Below are 20,592 nucleotides of genomic sequence, written 5' to 3'. Positions count from 1 at the left end.
ACGGTGTTGTCCCTGCTTCAACAATACTTGTGGCATAGTCTGCTGTCATGCGATTAACTCGCTAATGGCAATAGTGTACGGGGAGGGATAAAAGAGTTTATACCGGCATATTACGGCGTTGGTCTCTGCGTCATGTGTCTCTCCTGAGATGCCTGTCTATAAATTTGTAAACAATCTTCTGACACATAACAAGTTTAAAATAATGCAATTCTTTTATTATACACATTATTCAACAAGTACTCTAGGTCTTGTTAGAAAAATGAAATTATCTATCAATACAGAATTATACATATAATTAGATATGTTAATTAGATAATTAAATGCGATGCATTCCATAGGCCAATTTGAATTAAGTAACCCTGTAGCGGCTGTTGCTATTGCTGTCAAAACTGAATGAAAAGGAGGCATATATTTTAATTGTAATTTTTTTCAAATTGTATTAATATTTCTATCGATTAACCACTAATACTATTATTGTTGCTGAAAGTTGCAAGAGAGCGGCAGGCGACCGTGGCTAGCCATTGTGGCGTCCCCATATCGATCGGCAGTCGTCACACAGCGCCGCGTCACGGCTGCCGGCGGCGTCCTTCCCCTGTATGAATATTTTTGCACTATTACTATACAATCAGTGTTAATTGGTTTTTCGTTTGCCAAAAATTAAAATTTCTATCGTACAGACTAAACGACATGCAGAGAATCAATAAATGACTTGGTGATTAATATTTCTAAATTCAGCCAGGAGTAGACTTATCGCGTTAGTGTAGGTCAGTGAAGGTATTATTCTAACTAATTTACATTTTAAATACGGCGCAACAAACCACGATTTTGCTAGTGTTAACCAATTCACTACTAACCCTGCGGCGCCACGTCTCGATCCTACCGGTAGTTCTTGTCACGCTCGCTGGCTGGCTCTACATAAGTTACGTTATTATGTAATACATTCTTTATTGCCACAAGTAAATTGGCCTATGTATACTGCATAGACAAAACAAATTACAGTATACATCATTACTGTTTGTAACATTAAGCTTTAATAAGACAATAGTATTTGTAAAAAACATAATTAGTTGTATCGTAAAAGCCAGGGGCAAAGCTCATGCAGCTAATCACGTGACTGGTGACCCATAACCCGTCCACGGAGTAAAAACATTCCCGGATAATGAAGTTCCTAAGGTAGACCTAAAATTGGGTTTTTTGTATTTTTAATACTTTCAAGGAGTTTCTTTAGAAACTCGACACCCACTTTCCAAGATAAGTTTTCTGCAACCTTGGTAAGACCACTACTAACGCTGCACGCCGCGTCTCGATCCTACCGTTAGTTTTTGTCACTCCAGCTGGCTACCTCTAAATAAGTTACGTTATTGTGCTAATTCACAAATAAATACGACGCAACAAACCACGATCTTGCTAGTGTCAACCAATTCACTACTAACCCTGCGCGCTGCGTCTCGATCCTACCGGTAGTTTTTGTCACGTTTGCTGGCTACCTCTAAATAAGTTACGTTATTGTGCTAATTCACAAATAAATACGACGCAACAAACCACGATCTTGCTAGTGTCAACCAATTCACTACTAACCCTGCGCGCTGCGTCTCGATCCTACCGGTAGTTTTTGTCACGTTTGCTGGCTACCTCTAAATAAGTTACGTTATTGTGCTAATTCACAAATAAATACGACGCAACAAACCACGATCTTGCTAGTGTCAACCAATTCACTACTAACCCTGCGCGCTGCGTCTCGATCCTACCGGTAGTTTTTGTCACGTTCGCTGGCTACCTCTACATTATCGTAAGTTACGTTATTGTGCTAACTAATTCACAAATAAATACGACGCAACAAACCACGATCTTGCTAATGTCTACCAATTCACTACTAACTCTGTGCAGCGCGTACCGATCCTTTTTAAAAATATAAGGTATATTTATCTAATTAAATTTGCGTTTTAGTCGAGTAATAGGCACCTTTTATATTAAATCTTAATATTGTGCCCTTCGCACCAATATGATTCTTCACTTGATATCATGAGACATCACCCCACTATCTTAATTATTACATGTACGCGACCGGTCTTGATTATTTATCACAGTTTTCCGTTTCAATCAACGTCGAAATATTGCTAACACAATTAAAATTGTAAAATATTTCGACATCGCTCTCCACTAATATTGCACCGAAACTTTAGTGGTTCTGAATAGCGGGCCAAAATATTTAAAATTTGTATTGTGTTAGCAATTTTTCGACGAGGTTCAAACCCAAAGATCTTTGTAATACGAAGGTCACTCTGAGTGCATACTGCAATAATCCATCACTCTTATCTGATTGTCCGAGCGCCTATCACTACCTGACAGCAACTTGGGTCCATCGGTGTACTTGTGTCGTCTGTTCGAAAAGATCAGTTTCGTTAAGTCATGGAGTTATCGAGGTAGCATTTTCGTGGTATGATTTTCTACGATTAATCCGTTTGTCTCAGAGGTGAGCGTCAAACATCTCAAAATTGCCCTTGGTTCTGAAGTACCATCTCCGTGTTTCTGTTTTTAGATGATATTCAGAATTTCGTAGGAGCCGTTTCTCGCGTAAAGACGAACGACGAACGTTTGGAAGTCCGCATTCCGCCATCACTCAATAGAACGTTCATCAGCTACGCGCTATGATCCAGAGGACAGATTCTGTACTTATTTAATGATTGAGGTTTCGCTAGAGATTCAGTTAGCATCAGTGCGAATAGTCTTGCATGACTTTCAGGAAAATTGTTTCTCGATGGGTACCTCATAATTTGCTGAGTGTAGCCTATGTGAGAATCGATCAGTAAACCCTTCAACTGATTAATAATAGCGATCCACGAAACGTAGGCTACATTCCACTTTATGATGTTCCAACTCGGCTGATTCAACGTGCTTTGGGATCGTGCCTGTTGAAACATATTAGTGCACCTGTTGAAGACAATGAGAACACTTCTTCATCTAGAATCTAGATTACGATTGGATAGCTAGCTGTTGGGTGACCAGACTGAGCACCTTTGTAGGAGTCTCTGATGTCGAAGAGTTCGTTTTTAATGTCTTAGCCGTCGAATTTTTATGGATCTCTTCAGACAGATGTGGACTCCAGATTCCAGAAGTCAATTTGTACTAGTGTCATATTTCAGACGCTGTAGAAGCGGAGGTGAATATTTCTAAAGAATAAAGAGTGAAACTTATGTAATAGCAAAATAAAATGTTCCATTATTAATTTTACTGTTTGGTAATTTTAATATAATGATTCCAGTATCGGTGTAAATAGATTAACACTATTCAATGTAATGTATTATAGACTATAGAATGCATCTTTTTTACTTCCGATTTTTTCAACGGTAAATTCGTATTAGAGAGACTTGTTTATAAGGACATTACGTATCGTGTCATAGACGCGACAAAAAAGTTGCGATATCTAGTATCCTATCCACTTAAGGAACATAGTTCCTTGAGGTATCCCTACACTATGTTTCTATGCCTTATGATGAGACTACGTGTAGTTTGAGATATCTCTCCACTATTGTTATCCGTTTTACTATGATCACATATGCGATATTCTCATATGATAAAAAATATATCAAATTCAAGAATGAATGTATGGCACAAAAATCTGATTGTCTCATACACAAAACAAACATAAAAACAGTGGGATTAACAATGTCAGAACCTAATCTGCCTACAAAGTTCTGTCCATGGATATTTTAAACAAAACGATTCATTAAAACAAACGCCATTTATTGCTATAGAAGCTCAAACCATCATTTGTTGCCATTTGCCAGGCGAGTACAACATGAAATACGCCAAGTTGTATATATATATATATATATATATATATATATATATATATATACAGTGTATATATATATATAAAACAATAATGTCACATAAACAAATCTATTAGCATTAATGAAATGTCTTAAAATAGGAGTTGTACTACATCAATAAATAAGAAAGAGATAGGTAACATTACTTTTATTTCTCTTGGTGACATTTCCATTTTAACTTTACAAAATGCCAATTTAAGTATCTAATGTAATTATAGAATTTTATGGAGTATTTTGAAACTAGATATTTACATTGTTTTTAGTTATATATTGTAAAGAGCATTAAATATTGTGAGTAAAGTTTCATATAAATAGTTCCGTAATAGTCACGTTGATACTAAATAAAATCTTGAATACTGATCAATATAACAAGATACATCAGGTAAAATTTATAAAAATATAAAGTATTATGGAATGATAAAACAGTAAAAAAGATTAACTATGCAAAAAAACTAAATTGGAATGAATATAAATATTAATGATAAACTAATTACCCCCCATATACCAGTACATTATTTTAGCGCACATTCAATTTAATTTATATTACACAATAAAACTCTTCATAACGTCTTTATTATAGGACCTGTGATATATATATCATAATAGATATGAGAGGGCTTAATAGCCCTGGTTATGTGACTTTACATAAATCAATATTAATACCTTCCTAGCTCACCATAACTTTTATAAAACTGCCATGGAACCTAAGTTAATGAACAAAATCTGAATGTATTATGTGGCTAGATGCCTTGAGAAAGATTTAAATGGCAGACTGTTGTAAATGTTGCATGAAGCTTCATTTCTACATAGACAAGAATGAGTTTATGATGGTGCATGCTCAATCATGGAATTTGGCTGAGCATCATAGAAGCCCACAAATTTTCCTTCATCTACCAGGGGAATGTAAAAATTTGTTTTTTGTATGATCGTATGGCCATCTACTTGTCTGAAGGACTTCTCAAGAATGAAATGAGCTATAGATTTGAAATTTTATAAGGACCCTCAGCAAAGCCTGTTACATGACACATAGTGTGATATATCTATCCTATCTATTATAATCACCCTAACACCTTCACTATGGCTTTACTAAGTTATCATTCTACTATTCTCACCATACAACAGACACACTATGTTATCTGCCACTGTCAACATATTAATTATAATTATTAAATATTAAACACAAAATATTACTTGTTTGTATAAATTGTTCAAAAGCCTATACCTTGTTCAAAATAGTACCGATAATTAAAATCGGATCACAACTTATGATACTCTAGCCATGTTTACTTTAGTTAGTTTGGCTCTCTAGTTTAATAATACCTTCCACTATTAAGTTATAGAGTGGCCCACCATGTACAGATGAGGTGTGTGATATGTCTTAGATACCTATTGTAGCTTGATGATAATCTACTTGCTTAAAACTTTAGGAAGGCCTTAAGTTCTGTTTGACACATGACAAATACCATAGCCAGTCAAAGCCAGCCTGTTTAATCAGTGCATTTTTCTAAATAACTTTTACTGAATTTAGAAGCATTTTAATTGAAAAGAATTGTTACATACCAACCATACATACAAAACATATGCCATACAAAAGGCTCACTAAATCTAAATCTAATCTGCATCACCAAGGTATTATATTTTTTAATAAACTTCCAGGCACAGCTCAGACCTTGAAGACAACAAAATTTAAAAACAAACTGACTGCTTTCTTTTTGGCAAACCCATTCTACAATCAAAGTGAGTTTCTTGCCTTATCTCAGAGTGACTTTAACCCTTACTTCTAATGCATGGAGTGCTTCCTTTTAGTATTTATTAATCCTGCATGATTTTTACATAGCCTTTGGTTTTTAATTTTAGCCATGTTTGTTCTTTTAGCCTTTACTGACTAAGCCTATTACATGTATGCTACTTGTTAAACGGTTAATAAAGTTGTCTATTGTCTATTAAAATATTGATATCACGTTGTGTAACAGACTATTCTTCAGAATTAAATTAAGAACCAAGTGTGTATCATAATCATAATTTGGTTTAAGTATCTAAATTACTGACTGACTGACAATTAATGTTATACTAACTGTAACAGTACTTAACAGTAAATATATGTGCATCCACATACACAAGTAAAAACACTAAACTGAACAAAGCTATACATTATTTAATAGATATTTAAATATTTACTGATATATCAAAATTAATTAATTAAAATAATGACGTTAACAAGACAACAATATAAAATAAGCCAGCTGTACATATGAAAAATGCTAAACTTAATTCATAACAATTTTATGACCTTAAGTCGTAGAATTATGGAAAGGTGTCTTATTTTAAAGATTCAACCATTATGCATTTAAATACTTTTTAGTTTCTTTGTTAAATATTTTACTGGTTAATTCAAAAAAATTAGCAATATTTTTGTACTTCCTTGATTAAAAATTAAAAAAGACACTTGAATCCATAACTTAAGCGTTTGAATGTGTATAAATTATATCTATAATGTAAGAAATCTAGGCTACATATAATGCTAACCATAAACGAGGGTGTAAAAATGGTTGAACTTGAATATTGTTTTTAAGAGGTAAAAACACAACACAAGAACATTGCACTAGACCTGGTTCTTCATATAAAAGTTACGTAAATCAATCTGGGAGTTCTAAAATTATTTATCCTAGAACAAGTAGCCTATAATGTTTTGGCATTTGCTATTTTATTTATTTCCCAACATCATGTGAAAGGGGGTAAAAAATAGCTAATTTTACTCTACATGCTTGTATCATTTTGAGTAATGGAATGGTGCATTTATGATGAACAATATTATCTCCAGTATGGGGAGATAAGGAAGTGTCAACAGCCAAATGGAAGTTACAATGTTAAAAATACTTACTTTGCACAGACTTATTTAAAATAAAATTAAAGATCAATATAGCATTTAATTGTTTTAAGTCAAAAATCGATCCTTGGAAGTAAATTCCAGGTAGTAAATAGAGTAAAAGTTAGTTTCCTCAAGTAAAATGTCATCAATCATGACCATTAGACTACACTCTTAGAAGCAAAACAATCTCAGATCAGATTCTAGAAAGTCTCTGTTCGATGCAGTTATTCAAATCATTGAAGGCTGGGAAGAGTTTCATTTAGGTGTAAGAAATAAAACAATAGTTGTTCCTATCATCCATTAGCCTATTGCATGTTTCCCAATCAGTAACGATGAATCAACTTCATTCGCATAGATAAAAAACAAGCAGAGCTGAACACTTGTTCGTAAAAATTGAGAACTGAGAATTTATTCAGTAACTTATTGGCTGAGCATTAGCAAAGTCTATCACTCGTGGGGCTGGAAAAATCTCATTGCATACACTCCATGTGATTTGGCTGAGTGTTAACAAATATGTTTACATTGCACATTATGGGTAATCTGAATGGCAACAAAAAAATTGCGGACTAAATAAATTTATAAACAAACAAGCACAACCATACGAGATTTTAACAGTTCACATATTAACAATTTGTATTTTATTTATATGGTAAAAATAAAAAACTATAAATGTGAAAGTCAATCTTAAAAGTCAGTGACAAAATCTGAAAATGCGTACTCTTACATTATAGTACCCACCCTAGTACCGAAACTTTTATCATTTAACTTTTGTTATTAAATATAGCTCAATAAATAAAAATGTAAATGTAAGTTATTATGTGGCAAGATATCTCGATAAATATCATTTGCAGACTTTAAATTAGGCATGAAACTTAATTTTTATATAAACAAGAATGACAAGATGTCTTGTGTATAACAATGGAATTTGGCTGAGTGCCATTGAGGCCTAGATCACTTAATTAACTTGAAGCTTTAAATTTTGAATGCAACCTTGTAGCGAAACCTGTAACGCGACATGTGATATGGCATACTCCTACCTTGTATCAATTGTGACAATGAGTGATGAGTGATTATCCATCTCAACTATTAATACCTTGCTGTTAAGTTATGGTTGAGACATATGAGACACTCCTTTGATTATGTATAGCCTAACAACCAAATTTGTATAGCAAAATATTGTGGTTAACAATACGTTTGAAAACAATTGAGAGAATCACTGAAGGGTTTGTTCTCAGTTTCTAATAGCTTCCATTTTTTAGAGTTAATTATGGAAAGGTTTCTCAAATATTTTAGGTGAATAGAAAGAAGTTAGTACAGTAAACTGGAGGATTCATACATTTGGAATGTCAGACTAACATTAGGCTCAATCTAGAATCCAAACTTGAAAGGAGGGTTTATCACTACTGTCAGCATGCTAAGTAAATAAGAATACCATAATTTAATTAGCCGTATTATATGAGATTTATGTTGTTGATTTGTTTAGGGAATTTTTCTGATGACACAAGCAACCACTCCTTCAACTACAGAAATGACCAGCCTACGACCTTTAAATATGAAATCTGAAATTTATTTAAACAAAACATGCCCTTGATAAATCACAGAAGAGAGAAGAACTATAGATTTAACTCTTCTGTTTAGAACTTTTAAATTATAAACTAATTTAGGATTTTCTGTTTAAAATTCTTGAATTTGACAGGATTTGAATTGTTGGTACTTTGGCATTATCCGGAGGCCACTGCTTTTGGAACAGCTTTTCTTAGCGGGGATCTACAAAAATAACTACATTATTAGAAAGAACAGAGTATATTTGACTTATTGTGACAATTTCATATCATTATGACTATTGGTTCTTGTTTTCTGCCTCCCACAAGCAATCAATGTCGGTGAGGAGGCCATTCTGTCTCTATCTATTTGTTGTTATTACACAATATCAGTAGGTTTAGATCAGGTTATCATAAATATGTTACTAGCAGTACCAAAATTAAAGATAACCTTTACATACCAGATAGTCCAACTTTTCTGACACCATATTACGTTGGACGATGTGGTACGTGGTCTGAGATATAGAAAAGGCCCCTGGCCATCCGTGCGGACTTCAGTGGCACCTTCGGCACTACCCACACTTCTAGCAAAAATAGAAAAACATTCCTCGAGGTAGTACCTAAATTCAGCTCTAATAGGTGAGCACTCATAAATGTCAACTTTAACTTTTTATGTATAAAAAACGTGTGTATATAATAGAATATAAGAAATAGTAGATAGGGATATAGTGGCTTCTTTCTCGCCAACATCACTTCCTTTTGGAAAGAAAAAAACAAAAACTGATCTTCATAAAGAGATGTAAATTTTAAAGTAAGTCAAATGAAGTCTATTCTTTCCAATAATGTTGGTTCTTTAGGTCCCCAGTAAGAAAGACTGTTAAAACATAGTGGGGTCCAGATAACAAAGTACCAAACAACTTGGTAATTGTTTTTTGTTTTGTTTTGAGATCTGATGTGTATTAAGCATTGTTAATTACTTTTCTGTAAAACTGCTAACTGTATAACTCACCTAAAAAGGTTAATCTCAATGTTATGGGCTTCCTCAAAGCTTGTTTCAAAGAAAACTTGAAGCTCCTCTAGAAACATGAATTCCAAGAATTGTTTTATGCATAATTCTTTGATCAGTGTAATGTTTTATAAGATGTAAGGGGAAAATATTCTCATATAAATACAAATTTCCACTAATAAGTAAAAACCACAAGGTTAATTTCACAAGGTTTCCTCTTGTGAAATTTATCACAAATGAAATATTTTCAGCATGCTATCTTCTAAATAAACTCTTTGCCAATAACCAAGAATCGCAACAATAATTTATGGACAACCTATTTTTGTCTGACTATAAATGTAACTTATATGACTATTTTACTTCTTTGTTTAACTCTGCGACTGCCCTATATATTTTCCTTAAACACAAAGCTGTTTTTGCCAATTTTGCAAACTATTTTTCTAAAAATCTGTAAAAATTGTTTTTACTGCAAACCTAACTGTATCTGGTATCATTTTGTTCATAATGAACAGTATAATACAACTATAATAAGTAATAAGGGTCAATATTTTCATTTGAATTTTTTACTTTGAGTGGGGATTTTTTGTTATTTGCATGTAAAAAAGGGGGAGGGGTGTGCCTTAAAAATATTGTTCAATATACAAATTTCAAATTCCAATTTAGATTAAAGGTCAAGAATTTAGTATAATTTCAGAAAATTTATAGTTTTGTATTGACTCTTTATATAAATAAATTAGTTTTAGATTAGTGCAAAAACAGAAAATTATGTACAAGAAGCATGGTTTTCGTGATAAAAAACACATAAATTTGGAAAAATGTTTTAAGAATCACGTCGATACTCGATTGTTTACATATTATAACAAATGAGATTAGGCGGAGAGTCCAAATCAACAGGACTGAAATCACATATCCGTTGAATGGCAGTCTGAGGGTTAAAGTTAGTTGCTGACCCATTTTCCTATTGACCTACGTTCATAGTTTGACCGATCTTTTTCTTTTAAAATATCTTTCTTCTTTAATGTTCAAACTACCTTCCCACCTGATGTACAGTATATATTTTAATCCTTGAAATGTCGTGTTACAACATTTTGTACATAAAATAGGAAAGGTCCAAAATCCTATTATTTTACTGTCATGCATAGTGAAAATTTAGGTATCAAATAACTTCTGCAAACACACAAACAATTGAATAAAAATGGAGACCTTTAATAGCCTTTAACAACTGAATTTGATTGCACTGCTGACCTTCTTACCGAATATTTATGTGGACAAGAATAATTAGAGGAGATAATAGTACTGATCCATTTGAGAGTATTTATAAAGCTGTCAGACAAAATATGATTTATATTGGGAAACAGTAAAAATGAGGATAATGGAAGGATATTTTTAATTCATAACTAAATTATGTTTTACTTTGCATATAAAAATAACTAAACAATCTCTATGGGCTAGGCCTATTTAAAAATCCTGTAAATGTTTAAGATTTGTTTTTTTTTTATCTGATGGTTTAGATACACTGAAAGATCAATGATCTGATTGTTTCTTTGGATGTTTACTATATTTTAGCTTACAAGAATTAGGCCTGGAATTGAGAATAGTTTATGACAAAATAGGTGACCTACAGAACTGGTTCACAGCACTAGAAATTTTTAGGAAATGTGTAAGCATATATGTAAAACTGTTAAGAACTAGGCAGATAAGTATTCAGTAGGTTTATGGCGTACTTATAAATTTTAGTCTAATCTAATCATTGTCAAAAAGAGGGTTAATAAATGGGCATAAGGGATAACTTGGAAAATAAGTACTTGAAATCTATACTTACTTAAATATAAATAAGCCCAGTTAAAATATCCATTTCAGCACCTCAATAATTGATAAGCCTAAACACTGCACTGATTTTTCAAAATACAAATTTCTACAAAGCAACTATAGTACACTTTACCTACACCAACCGCGAGAACTCCCACATACGACCGACAACGAACAACTGATATTCTTCTTTCAGTAATTCGTTTTTACTCTGTCTACATAGAGGTGAATTTATCATAACTACAAGCCATCACATAGAGGTAATATTAATAATGATAATAATCTTCACTATAAACCAGGGAAGTTCGTGCATTTATATCCAATGATTATAAAGTTGTGGATATAAATATTCTTAATTTTGTGATTGAGAAATCTATTTTTTTCTTTTTTGCAGTCATTGCTAAATAGTACGTTGAGGTAATTTCTTATTCAGATTTTTATGACTTACAACTATAGTGTAGAATAGAGCTAAATATTTCTAAATGAAGTAGTTTTTGTGTTTTCAAATTACTAATATTATCTTTTTTACTTCAAAACTGGATCAGTTCTTTTGAGATTGACTTCTGTCAGAGATCTTACAGTGCTTGTATCTGTATAATTATCTCCCAGCAACTATATATCAGTTACTGTATATACCATAAAGCCAGTTCCATGCTTGGCTTCGACAATGGCCTGGTCCCGATATTCCTTTCCAAATTACGAAACATTGGCCAAGTAGAAAAGAAACAGCATCATTTGTTTAAACGTGTGGGAGTCATACTTAAATATGAGTATGAAAGAGTTATATTTGCAAGTCTTCCTTTCTTCAGCTTTATGCATCATGTTGCCAAAACGTTATCCCTGAAAAAGATGTTTACTTCGTCTTCTTACTGTCCGGAGCTTCTCACCGACGCTTGTTCTCATAATTTCACAATTTTGATGTGTAATTATATTGAGCCTAGGCCAAAGTTTATACATGATGAACTATATCATCTTTTGCGTTGTACCATTCCAAATGCTGACATATGATCTTGTTTGCTACACAATCATGTTTCAATGGTTTATCTTCATTACCTACTTCATGAATAGTTTGTTTTCTTGATATAGGATTTTTCGCTAATACTAACACATATTAGTGTGACGTGACTTATTTTGTTCAAACACTAAATTAGGATAATGGAAATTAGTGAAGTTGACAAATTACTATTCACCAATTCCCAATAACAACTTACTAGAAATAAGATTCATAATTTTTTGATTTATTTTCTGATAACTTGTTGCGATCAGAAACTAATACAAATAACGGGTGTCTGAAAATGAACTCCCTAGTTTTGATATCTTTGATTTATTGTAAAACATACACATTTCTGTAATCAATACATGAAATGAAAGAGGATATGATCAGGTTTAAAAACAATTACCAGTAAATTTCAATGTGGAATCAATTTGCAGTCCTGTAGATATCCAACTGGCATTCGATTCTCTCCAAGTATTAGTCAGCATTTAAAGTGTGACATGTTATTGCCGCAAAGGTTCACTGACAAAAACGGTCATTGTCACGTATTTTCTTTATACACCTAGTTCTTAACGTAACCTCACAAAAAAGTTCAGTAAGAATAAGAATAAGAATAAGAATAAGAATATTTATTTGCCATTCGGCCATAGTAGCAATAGACATCGTCAGGTGTTTAATTTACTTAAAACTAAAAAAAAAATACGGTTTGCCAAGGCACTGGAAATTGACAAACTTAACAGTTTAAAAATATTTTAACAACAACAACAATAAAAACAAGTTAAAAATAGCAAAAATAACAAATATATAGCAACAGCCTTGTCACACAACAATAAAGCAAGAGCTTACGTCATCAAACCAGCAAGGTGCGTCAAAAAGCAAAACTTAACAATTCTAAAATGAATATAAACAGTAACAAAAAAAGACAAAATAAATTCAAAAATAATAACAGCCATGTGATTAACAGTAAGTCAGAACAATAACAATAAAAGAAACAACAATAACAAGTCAAAATATAGAGTCAGCAATATCACAGTCCATGAACTCATTTAAAGAATAAAAAGGGTGGTTTACTAACCAGTCCATCAGCTTTCTCTTGAAACTCTTTATATCAAACTGTATGGGCTTTATGGCCTAATTTATTAAAAAGTGTAATTGACATTGCATTGGCATTTGACTGTGTTTTACTAAGTCTAGCAAAATCTTTATTTATTTTATAACTATTTCTAATATTGTAGGAATGAAGTCTACCTCTTATAACATAATCACCTAGATTAGATTTCACATTGACAACAAGTAAATAAATATATAAACAAACAACAGTGGGTATAGACTCTCTAATGAATAACGGCTTACAACTAGTTCTTTGGTCTGAGTCAGTGAGCACTCGTACAGCTTTCTTTTGGATTAACAGAACTCTATGTATTTCTGAACCATTACCCAAAGTTGGAGCCCATACAGTAAAATACTGTTGAAAAAGGCAAAATAAGCACTCCTTAGATATTGCTTAGGAACATTTTTCTTTAGTTGTCTCAACAAAAAAAAACCACTCTACTAAGCCTTCCACATACATAGTTAATATGATCTACCCAATGATAGCTTATTATCTAGATAGATGCCCAATAGCTTAACACTATCAGAGAAAGTACTGGGGGAACTCATGTTTTTCAGTGTAAAGCAAATATTTTGTGTTTTGAGATCATTTAAAACAAGTTGATTGGCATTAAACCAGTTTTTAGCATACACAACATTTTCATCCATAAAAGTGGCTAAGCTATTTATATTAGAGTTAGAACTAAAAAAAGTGGTATCATCTGCAAACATTATCACGTTAGCTTGAACATTGTGAGGGAGATCATTCATTACAACTAAGAACAGCAAGGGACCCAGGACCGATCCCTGTGGTACTCCATACTCAACACAACGCGAAGTAGAGAGAGAACCTCCAACACTTACCCTTTGTTCACGTCCCGTTAGGTATGACTCAAATAATGCCAATTCAGTACCAATTATACCATAGTGAGACAATTTAGAGAGCAGTAGGTCCCTAGGAACGCAGTCAAAAGCCTTGGTTAGATCAAAAAGAGTAGCCACGGTGGAGGCCTTGGCTTCAAAACTATTTATTACAGCTTTCACCAGGACTTCAACTGCATTCACGGTGTTTCTACCTGCTCGAAAGCCAAACTGACAATTTGAAAGAATATTGTTACATTTGAAAAAATTACTCACTTGGTTGTTCATGACAATTTCAAGGAGTTTTGAAAAAATGGGTAACAAAGAGATGGGCCTAAATGAACCAGGTTGGTCCCTGGGACCCTTCTTGTAAATAGGCACAACCTTGGCCGTTTTAAAACACTTAGGAAATATACCAGTAAACAAACATTGGTTTATACAAATTGTAATAGGTAGCACAATTGAAAAAATAATTTTCTTTAAGAGCTCACTAGATAAGGTTATATCTGACTTCTTAGAGACCATGACATAACCTTCCATTTTTACCCATAAATCTTGTTGGGAAACGGGCGTCCAAGGCTGGGCGCACAAGTTGTTTGTAGCGTGTCGGCGTGGCTCACTGCCTTGCAAGAATGTCACTAGTACTTTATCTGCCTCTATGTCTTACAACTGTGTAAACACCTACAGATTCAGCATGTTGTAGTAGATATCTCGATTTCTAGTTTTAAAGTGAGTTTCGTTGGCATTGAACGATTATCTAAGGTTTCTCAAACCCCCAAAATCCGGCAATTTTGGCCGTTTAGAAACCCATTGACATGAAACTTGATTCTTCATTAAATAAGATAATGTTTACATAATTATCAGTTCTGTTAAGCATGTCAACAGAAAAATATAACCACATATATAATGTGGTTTTATCTTATGACCTATTTTAAATCTGTACACATGTAATTTAATATTTTTACTACCACATCATAGAAATTATATTTTGTTAATCCGAATTATAGACTAATCTCAAATGGAAAAGTTAGTCTACCTGGTGATTTCCCTTTTAAATACTTCTTCTAAATGTTTTAAACACGCTTCTAAAGTTACCCTGCACAGGAGTAACAGAACATGTTTCCACTTACCAAATGACACAAGTGCTTATTGATGTAGAGTAGCCATTACATTGACAGTCGAGAGTAGAGTGTAGCACCAGTTGTAATATTGTTGCACAGATGTAACAAGTGTACCAACATATATGAATCTCTACGAATCTACTTATGGATCCTTAGCAACGTACTAAAATAAAACCTAATAGTATAACTTAACAGCGCCAAAGAGTTATTACTTAACCATTTGAACGAGTACCATCGTTAGGAATTTTCTTAACTTTTCGGACATCTGGTACAATATACAGGGTGAGGCAGTAAAACAGCACAATTTTGAAAAATCACCAATAATTTATTTACAAAAAAGATAAATTTTTCAACACGAATCATAAGTACACGAGTGAAAATTAATGTTTTACCTAAAAACAACTATTTTTTAATATAGTGTCAGTAAGGTAGCGTCCTTGGTCTTGCACACATTGTTGGAATCTGAGACGTAGTCCACCTATGACGTTCTGTAGCGTAACGGAATGTTGCTAATTTCATGCCGAATTCGCTCCTTCAGATCTTCTTTTGCTCTTGGTGGATTTCCTCAGTCTTTGCACCTGAGATAGTCCCAAAGGAAAAAGGCTGGAACGGGAGCGGTCAAATCTGGTGAACAGGCAGGGATATCATCATTCCAGTATCATAAAATGTCCAGGAAATGCGAGTTTCAGAAATCCAGTGAAACATTAGCAGTATGGCTTGTTGCATCATCTTTCTGGAGGAGTGCTTCTTCATCTGGATCATACTGATCGATTTCAGGCAGACCAAAAGTTGCCAACGTGTTAGCATAACATTCAAAGTATACTGTTACTGTGTTACCACAATAATCTTTAAAAAAGTAAATAGGATCCGACGATTGCACGTGATGACATTGCACACCAAACTGTAACTTATCCAGAATTGAGAGATTTTTGTGAACTTCATGGAGCCTGTAACGGTAGATTAAATTCACGACAGAAAGCGCGCTGAGCACCACAACACCATCCGCGTTTTTGTAATACATGACGTTGCACACTCTTACAATTCTTCATGGCTACTGAAATTTCCACTTGTCTAGACATTTAAGGATGTTTACCCCACTCTAATAACCCCTCACCACGCTCGTCAGCCGGGGTCAAAATTGTGCCTTTTCAGTGCCTCAACCTGTATATGCTATACAACTCAGCTTGAGAGACCGATGACTGTTCTACACAAAGCCCAAATAAGTTGGAACCTAGTACAAGAATAATTGATAATATAAATGTCTCAGCTAATTTCATGGTCCAGCTTGGTACCTACACCATTTTGTTCCAATGCGGGAGCCATTTAAACTTTTTTTTAAATTCACAGCCCTGTTATTGTATGACCTTAGAGAACGATTGTTTTTGTATCAATATAGTTGTAATTCTGTATTTATAAAATAAACCATGCCAATATGTCAATTGTCAGAAAATCTACCTACTTCTTCCAACTAATCCTGAAGGATTATTTTAATAAAATTTGTTACTAATATTAGTGTCCTACCCTAGCATAAAAAATACATCTACTCTGTAGCAATTTATTCTACTAGTAATAAGAGACATTTATTTAATCTGATTACCACATGTGAGTAGTCAACAATACACGTTTAATTAAGGTTACTGCAATCAAAATTATTTTAAAAGAGTTTTTCTATCCAGAGGCATTTTTATCATCAGTTACTTCAAACTTTTAAAGGGAAATGACTCAAACCCATATGCAAATTTGTGTAGACCTTCCGCGAATTTAACTTATGACCTCTTGGTTAGAGCTACAGCCTTACCCCTACGCCACGGTGAATGTCGTTTAAGAATATAAATAGTGTTGATTTAGTTTATAATCTTCATTTTGACTTATGCAACATACCCTTTCATTTACTCCAATGAGTTATGTGGAAGCAAACTGTAAAGTTGGTGGTTCAAACTAAAGGTATTTGATTTATAACTAAACTGACATTGTGTCACTTTTATCTTATAATTCAATATAATCTCTCTCATGCAAGCTCATGTTCTCCAAACTGGCTTATTATGTATGTTGGACAGAACAATGAATGTAAAATTACTGTCAGTAACAGCAATTGAGGTATTAAGTTCTCTGGATATGATCTCCTGTGCATGGTGAGACAAACAAATCATAAGAAATATATTAACATTAAGATAGAGAATATTCACTTGTTTTCAGATACCTAATAGGAAAAGATGGTTTGAAGAGTTCTCATACATACATACATATATACATATATATATATATATATATATATATATATATATATATATATATATATTATATATATATATATATATATATATATAATTTTTAGTAAATTACTGTACAAATAAAATGTTATTTTTTTAATAGCATATACAGGTTGAGGCAGTGAAAAGGCACAATTTTGACCCCGGCTGACGAGCGTGGTGAGGGGTTATTAGAGTGGGGTAAACATCCTTAAATGTCTAGACAAGTGGAAATTTTCAGTAGCCATGAAGAATTGTAAGAGTGTGCAACGTCATGTATTACAAAAACGCGGATGGTGTTGTGGTGCTCAGCGCGCTTTCTGTCGTGAATTTAATCTACCGTTACAGGCTCCATGAAGTTCACAAAAATCTCTCAATTCTGGATAAGTTACAGTTTGGTGTGCAATGTCATCACGTGCAATCGTAGGATCCTATTTACTTTTTTAAAGATTATTGTGGTAACACGGTAACAGTATACTTTGAATGTTATGCTAACATGTTGGCAACTTTTGGTCTGCCTGAAATCGATCAGTATGATCCAGATGAAGAAGCACTCCTCCAGAAAGATGATGCAACAAGCCATACTGCTAATGTTTCACTGGATTTCTGAAACTCGCATTTCCTGGACATTTTATGATACTGGAATGATGATATCCCTGCCCGTTCACCAGATTTGACCGCTCCCGCTCCAGCCTTTTTCCTTTGGGACTATCTCAGGTGCAAAGACTGAGGAAATCCACCAAGAGCAAAAGAAGATCTGAAGGAGCGAATTCGGCATGAAATTAGCAACATTCCGTTAAGCTAATTCCCTGTGTGTGTGTGTGTGTGTGTGTGTGTGTGTGTGTGTGTGTGTGTGTGTGTGTGTGTGTGTGTGTGTGTGTGTGTGTGTTGTTTGTCTTGAGAATGAACAAAAATATCCAGTAGGTAACTCAATAATTTATTTTCTTGAACACGTTCCCTTTTGCTTGTGACCCCCTCATTTATGACAAGGCATAAATATGTATATTATAATAATTTGTAATTTTCATTGCTAGGAAATTCTAGGTGTAGTTATGTGATATTTTTAAAATATGTTGCATAGTATGAAGTTCTCAATAATATTTTAATATACTAGTTTAATGTGGTATTCAAAGAATTTATAACTGGGTAACAGAAGAAAATACAGAGAAAAATAATACTTTATAATTGGGAAGATTCACAAAAAACACTCACAATTCTAAAACGCAGATAAAACTAAACAATGTAATGGTTTGCTAAAAATTAAAAACAAAATTACAGGAAATTAAAACTTAACTTATGTTTATAAGACATATAATGATGTATTATAAGGAAAGAGACATTGAAAATGAAGACCAATTTATAAAATAACATAACTAAATAGTAGTTTTGTCAAATCTTGTGTACCGTAACATAACTGATGTAGTTAATGGGCAGATCCACAATCCAATAAATCAGAAATGCTCAGTGTAATTACTTACTGTAATTAATTACTGTGAGTACTATTGAATGCAACCAGCGCAAAAAAACAGTGGTAGTGCAGGGAATTTTAAATTTTAAAATCAAGGGGGTTCTGATAAAATAACAATTAAGTATCTTTTTGTAACAGAAGTAACTGAAACATAATTATGTAACTGACTCTTAAAAACAAGTCATTCAATGGTTGTGATGATATTTTCATAACGTTATTTTAAGTGTTAAAAGAAATATTGATTCAACCATTAGACCATCTTGTAAATTCCTTTTTTACATCATGTAGGTTTTCCCAAAGATTAATTCAGATATTCAAATAAGGAAGAGCTACAGATATTTTTGTACAGAAATGATGAAACTCTGTAAACACTTAACATTGTATGTTTCTATTTAAATATTGTTTTGAGTTGATATGACACACTTTCTAAACTTGATGTTTATGAAATAAAGATATTCTAATTCTGGTATGTTTAGGCCTGAGAATAATCTTATCACTTCAGTGACAGTTGTAGATTGTGAATGCTAGTTTAGTAAGTCTAGTACAAAATTTAACTACATCACTATGTTAGACAAGATGTTAAATGGATGGTGAATGCTAGTTTAGTAAGTCTAGTACACAATTTAACTACATCACTATGTTAGACAAGATGTTAAATGGATGGTGAATGCTAGTTTAGTAAGTCTAGTACAAAATTTAACTACATCACTATGTTAGACAAGATGTTAAATTGATGGTGAATGCTAGTTTAGTAAGTCTAGTACACAATTTAACTACATCACTATGTTAGACAAGATGTTAAATGGATGGTCAAGTTTAGCTATTGAGAACAAGGTGGCAGGAACCATAGACTTTTGATAAAACCATAAAAGATGTTACATTAAAAAAACAGCCAGTTGAATTAAGCTAAGGTATCATCCATCCTGTTTCATTTAATCTGAAATATTTTAAGATAAAATTCTAAGATCTTCTAAAATTGTTATAAATTTCTTACTCATTAGTGTGTAAGGTTTTAACTGTGTTTCAGTAGTGATTAACATTCAAGTGTAAATAAATTTAATATTTGTTTTATTCATATACCTAATTATTAGTATATGGCTAGTAGATGGCTTGCTTTCTTCTCTTGAAAAAGTAGTTCTTGTTCTCATTAAGTTTACCTGGACATCAAAACTGTCTAAGTTCACTGTATAGGACCAATTTTACATTCTCCAAAAAAAGAGGCTTCTAGGAAAAAATCTATGAAGAACCTTAAAATTCATGTCAACATGTCTGCTCATACTCAAGAATATGATGCACTAATGATGAACAAGATGACAAGAGTGTATTGTGAAATAAAAAAAATTGGGAAATGTTTACCCTGTATCTGACAGATTCTTGTTCAGGTAACAGTGACAAATTTCCATAACACATAAAATTACCATTTTATTAGACCACGCCTACCAATCCACTGACCACTTAGTTGAGTTCCCAGGAAATGTCGTACAGCACAGTAAAAATGAGCTGAGGCACCATCCTGCTGAAAGTGAATGATGTCTCTTCATTAAATTCATGTTTATTTCCCCTAATAACAGTATTTATTGGAGGGGAAACTGATTCTTGTAACATTTGCAAATACAATTCTCCATTAAGATTCCCATTAATAAAAAATGGTTCTGTGATTTATTCTAAATTCTAAATGTGATTTATAAAAATCTCGGCTCACACATTTACTTTTTCTGGTCATCTGGTGCAGAAATTTTCTATGTCTAAGTA

General features: G+C 33.0%; 1 protein-coding gene across 1 annotated transcript in view; it reads right to left on the bottom strand.

The window, feature by feature from the left end:
- Nucleotides 1-11,235, bottom strand: part of LOC124362172 (F-actin-monooxygenase Mical) — a 194,167-nt gene extending 182,932 nt beyond the window's left edge. The window contains exon 1 of the mRNA XM_046816485.1: nucleotides 11,072-11,235. The gene's annotated coding sequence lies outside the window, so the exon portion shown is untranslated. The remainder of the gene's footprint in view (nucleotides 1-11,071) is intronic.
- Nucleotides 11,236-20,592: the final 9,357 nt, after the last annotated feature.

Source organism: Homalodisca vitripennis, chromosome 1, assembly GCF_021130785.1.
Source record: "Homalodisca vitripennis isolate AUS2020 chromosome 1, UT_GWSS_2.1, whole genome shotgun sequence".
Lineage (NCBI taxonomy): Eukaryota > Metazoa > Arthropoda > Insecta > Hemiptera > Cicadellidae > Homalodisca > Homalodisca vitripennis.
Note: the sequence above shows the minus strand (reverse complement) of the source record. Positions and strands in the feature narration are given on the sequence as shown.